The sequence below is a fragment of the Lithobates pipiens genome, unplaced genomic scaffold (assembly GCF_037356315.1).
Source record: "Lithobates pipiens isolate NorthernLeopardFrog02 unplaced genomic scaffold, aLitPip1_a1.2 Scaffold_25, whole genome shotgun sequence".
NCBI classification, from domain to species: Eukaryota; Metazoa; Chordata; class Amphibia; order Anura; family Ranidae; genus Lithobates; species Lithobates pipiens.
This window is the reverse complement of record NW_027507787.1, coordinates 237,307,729-237,313,395: the sequence shown is the minus strand read 5'-3', so window position 1 is coordinate 237,313,395 and position 5,667 is coordinate 237,307,729. Positions and strand designations below refer to the sequence as shown.

The following is a 5,667-nucleotide window of genomic DNA, read 5'->3' as shown; positions in this document are numbered from 1 at the left end:
ATGCTAGACTTTGTAAACAGAAATAACAATCTGTTAGAGACCAGATATGATGTATGCATTTTCCCTAGACTGTTTACGACAGGTCAATTATGACAGAGCCTAATTAGATGTCTCTTGCAGACCCTGCTAGTGGAGGTTTGTGTTTGATAACGTCTGCTGGCTCTGCCTGTAGGGACAATTCATATGCATTGTCATGGATACTTCCTTTCATTTAAACCATATTGGTGGCTGTGTACCTCCACCCCACTTCCCTCCCTATGTCCATCCCTAAGTTGCCCAGATGACACACCTGTATCTTTACACAGTACTTTGGTTGGACCAAGGAATCTGGTTGGTGAATCCTGGGTGTCCTCAGAAGGTACACGGTATAAAACTAGGGTCTCCAGAGCTGAGTCTAATATACTGGTATGGGAATCGCGTCCGAAACAACAACCTCTATCATCCCACTCCCTGCCCCCAGTTCGATAAAAACCATTGCACAGGGTAAACGCGAGTGGGTTCCTCAAACCTCTGTGGGGTGGGAAATTTCTTTGGAACAATGTCTTTTTCGTCCACCGGCTCAGGGTGAACTAAGGGGACTTCTGCACCAGTGTTTCCAAAGCTTATAATGGTTTGGTTGCCCACATTGACAAGCTTTAGGTTGGTATTGTTGCCTTTTCTTTTTCACTGACAAACAGCAAAGAAAAAGGGATAGTGGTCAGCAGTTCAGGTGTTGTCAGTTTCTTCTGCCCAGGGAAGGTGTCCCTGAGGTGTCCAGGCTTACCACAAGCATAGCACCTGTGGCTATCAGTTGGTGCTAGCTTGTTACCATGAGCTCCAAGGCAAGTAGCCAGGATAGACAAGTATCTGCCAGATTATACTCTCCCGAAAACCATGGGGCACCCAATTTTTTTACCATGTCTACATAAAGTGAGACGTATCTTTGAATAGGCGCCCCTCCCAGTCTGGGACGCATGGTTGGGGGACGTCTTGGGATTCCCATCTGGGAGGAAAGAAGGTCATTTTAAAGGGATCTCCATATTGGACTAAAAACTCTCTCTTGACTCTGTGTTTTGGATGCACGTCTTGGGTTAACTATGTGAAATGTTTGTGCTATATTTATATATATATTATGTGTGCACACAATGGTTTACACATATACTCATGATGTGTTTTTCCCCAGCGGACTACCCCTCTGAAGAAGACCCCACTAGGTTGGGTCAAAACGCGTCAGGGCTTTTTTCTTAGATTTTGAACAATTGATATTACTATTTGTCCGTATGAAAAATTTCAGTTTGTATTGTATATTGATATTTTTTACAACATTATTGTCCTACTGGAGCTCATCTTTTAATCCCTATGTTTATATTTCTTTTTATCAATAAACTTTGGAATATTTATAAAATTGTTTTGACCCTCAATTCTGCCGCCTAAAAATCCCACCTCTGGGGGAATTACTTCCAATATTTTCCTGCCTTTAGGGGATGAGCGGCGCTCTCTGGCGTGTGTCTTTTCTTTTGTTCCATGTCTACATAGCTTCTAACTGTTCCTTCTTTGTGACCAAATCCCTCTGTCATTCCTGCAGCCTCAGGTGTCCCTCTTTTTGTTTTAATGTGTACTATATAAGATGTACTACTTTACTACCAAAAGTCTTATGCTGCACTAAAGTTTTTCATTCACCTCCATATTACTGAATTTTCAATATAATGGAAAAAAAATAGGTAAAAAAAAGCACTTGTGTGTTTATAGAATTATTTTAGGAATATTACATCTTTGTGGTTTGTGTAACTGGGGCCATGGCAGAGATGCGTCCTTTGCCTCCATACTGTATGCTAAAAAGTTGTCTCTCTTTATCATTTCAGGAGGAGAAATGATAAAGAGGGAGGTATGCTGTATGGTTCCCTATGTCCAGCGCACAATTATGTCCTCCCACTACCCCAAACCTCCAGGTTTTTCTTACCGTATATACTCGAGTATAAGCCGAGATTTTCAGCCTCTTTTTTGAGGCTGAAAGTGCCCCCCTCGGCTTATACTCGAGTCATCGCTGTCTGCCCGCTCGATCAGCGTGTCGAGCAGACAGACAGCGGCCATTCTATCATTCAAAAGCCGCGCCTCCGGCTCCGCCTTCGCCTGTGATAGGCGGAACACTGAATTTCCCAGCAGCCTGTGTTCCGCCTATCACGGACATCGTATCATCCTCGTACTACGGACGAGGATGATACGATGTCCGTGATAGGCGGAACACAGGCTGCTGGGAAATTCAGTGTTCCGCCTATCACAGGCGAAGGCGGAGGCTTTTGAATTTTACAATGGCCGCCGAGGCGCCGACGAAGAGGGCACGGGACGGAGGCAAGGCAAGGCACGGCACGGGACGGGACGGAGGCAAGGCAAGGCACGACACGGGACGGAGGTAAGGCACGGCGGCACGGCGGCAAGGCACGGGACGGAGGCAAGGAGGCAAGGCACGGGACGGAGGCTCGGGACAAAGGCTCGGGACACAGGTAGGCTGGACACACACACACACACACACACACACACACACACACACACACACACACACACACACACACACACGGATGGATGGATGGAGACACACACACACAGGGATGGATGGATGGAGACACACACACACAGGGATGGATGGATGGATGGATGGAGACACACACACACAGGGATGGATGGATGGACACACACACACACAGGGATGGATGGACGGACACACAGGGATGGACGGACACACAGGGATGGACGGACACACAGGGATGGACGGACACACACACAGGGATGGACAGGCATGTCTCACCCTCGGCTTATACACGAGTCAATAAGTTTGCCAGTTTTTTGGGGGGTAAATTGGGGGCCTCGGCTTATATTCGGGTCGGCCTATACTCGAGTATATACGGTACCAATTTAACTCACATTCTCATGTTAGGGCATGCTGCCTACCCCAAATACTGTAATGTTGGGATACTTTACTGCACCATGTATTACTACTTACTATACTCAAACGTATCTCCAGGTGCACATGTACCACCACTGTAACTTACCCTTAATATTTACCTGTATTTATTGGCGTATAACACACGCCCTAATTTTTAGAGGGATAGAAAAAGACTTACATTTTAAATAATGGACTTTGAAGCAAAATAAGGGTCAGTGTCCATTAATACAGCCTAATCAGTGCTCATCTGCAGCCTCACCATTGCCCATCATTGCAGCCTGATCAGTGCGCTCATCTCCATCCTTTCCATTGTCCATTATTGCAGCCTGCTCAGTGCCCATCTGCAGCCTCACCAGTGCCTGTTAATGTAGCCAGTGCTGATGTAGACAGAGCCAGATCTCCTGTGTACTCGGCTCAGCTCGAGCTCGCAATCCGGGACATGTGACATGCTAGGAGCCGTCCAGGAGGCGGTACTGGTCGTGACTGTAAGCCGAACTGAGCCGAGTACACAGGAGATCCGGCTTTGTCTAATCTGTTGGCACTCGGCCCCTCCTTCCCCTCTGAGGCAGCACTATGTCGGTGTATATCACGCACCCACAATTTTCCCCCTATTTTCAGTGAGGAAAAGTGTGTGTTATAAGCCAATAAATACAGTAATTAAAACATTGAACCTGGACTTCCCATTGCAGAAATGCATTAATACCATATAGATAGGTGATAACATAGGACACGGCTTTAATCTTCCTGTAATACTTTGCATTGTGGGTGATCTATTGGCTGAACAGTGTCAGTATGTTGTAAAGTAACTGTCAGATCTTCAGGGCTCTCTTCTGGCAAATCCAGTTGTGTTTGGTTTGACAGTCATCCTTATTATATCCAGAACCAGCTTCCAACCATACACAGTCTCCTGAAGATCCTGATAGATTAAATCTGTGTAATAAATAACAATAAGTAGTTATGAGTGTCTATTATTTTCTGGCTGGGAAATGTGCATATTTTTAGTGTAGATGTGGCACCCTCCTCCTAGATAGGTTGCTAGGTATTTGGAAAATCTAACTTTGGAGCAGTTATTGCTTTGGGTTGTTCTGGACTTCACTAGCTGCAGCTTTGATTGTTTCCCCCTGTCTTCTAGGTGGATTCTAGAATGTAGTGGGTTGGAAAAGGCAAATCAGCAGCCTGAATATTTATGTTGTCTCAGCCAATCCCTGGGGGGGATGGTGCCCGGTAGGTGGCTGGAGAGTACACATATAGTCTGGGCCTGGGGCAACCCTGTTCTTGTCCAGTAGGAGAAGTTCCCAGCCTGAAGGGCTGCTGCCCTTCTGGGCAGGCCAGCTGAAGTTCTATATGTGTTCATTGAGGTCCCAGCTATGTCAGAGTCGGGGAACCTATTTTTTGGAGAATCTTTTAAACTAATCCAAGGAATTTAACTGGGAATCTGGTCTGGAGAGCTCACGGGTGAATGTCTGGCTGATATTGGAAGGAGGCATCCAGTTATCCAGGGACATTGTGTGTAAATGCCTAGATCTAGGCTCCTAATGACCATTGGTTGTTTTCCCTTTGTGCACAAGTGCCAGTGGTTGCTCTGACTGGGACGTATCTTACCAAAAATCTCAGTGCTGCCCATTCCCTTATCCCCTGCTATAAAGATTGTTCTGGGCTGAATACATGTAGTGAAGAGTGCCCTTCTGTTACTGCATGGTGTTACTGCAATATCACATACCTCCCTACACCCCTTCAAAGTTTAACTTGCAATAAAGAATAAAAAGACAGCCCCTAGACCATGGGTGCTCAACCTGCGGCCTGCCAGCTGTTGCAAAACTACAAGTCCAATGAGTCATTTCAAGCCACTGTCAGTTACAAGCAAGATTCCCAAAGACAAAGGCATGGTGGGACTTGTAGTTCCATAACAGCCGGAGGGCCACAGGTTGAGCACCCATGACCTAGACTGATCATTGAGCTAGATAGAGTGACTGTTGCTGTGTGCCTGGCTGCCTCTGCACTTATCTTGGGGAAAAAAACTTTTGGCGAACAGCAGCACCTTCGGGGGTGTGCGCAACATGAAGAAGAGTCACTTACAGACTGGTATTATAGTGCTGACCGTCCACCCATCTCCATCCATCTCCATCTCTGTACAGACCCATCCAGAACAGTTGATATGATGGTCCTTTGCTGGATCTGCTTATAAAGTCCTGGGAGAAGACAACATCATCTGTCACAATCGGACATCGGACACACACATTGGATAGAAGTCTGAAGATCTGTCTATTCTATCATTTCTACAAAAGCTTTATTGTGGACAAATGTCACCAGAAAAAAAAGAGATCTATGAACTTGAATTTACCAGTTTCCTGATGTTTCATTGGAAACACGAAACGTGTACAGTAAATGTCTATTCTTCTGTAATAAATTAATAAAAGATCACAAACAATATACAGTATCTCAGAAAAGTGAGTACACTCCTCACATTTTTGTATATATTTTCTTCTATCTTTTCATGTGACAACACTGAAGAAATGACACTTGTCTACAATGTAAAGTAGTGAGTGTACAGCTTGTATAACAGTGTAAATTTGCCGTCCCCTCAAAATAACTCAACACACAGCCATTAATGTCTAAACCGCTGGCAACAAAAGTGAGTACACCCCTAAGTGAAAATGTCCAAATTGGGCCCAATTAGACACCCCCCCCCCCCCCCGGTGTCATGTGACTCAAGAGTTACAAGGTCTCCGGTGTGAATGGGGAGCAGG

General features: G+C 45.6%; 1 long non-coding RNA gene across 1 annotated transcript; it reads right to left on the bottom strand.

Annotated features, from left to right (window-relative positions):
* Positions 1–3,638: 3,638 nt before the first annotated feature.
* On the bottom strand, positions 3,639–5,251 carry LOC143930020 (uncharacterized). The gene is made up of 2 exons (XR_013262689.1): positions 4,997–5,251; positions 3,639–3,850 (listed from the first exon to the last, which is right to left on the bottom strand). It is a non-coding gene; the product is annotated as an uncharacterized LOC143930020 (long non-coding RNA).
* Positions 5,252–5,667: the final 416 nt, after the last annotated feature.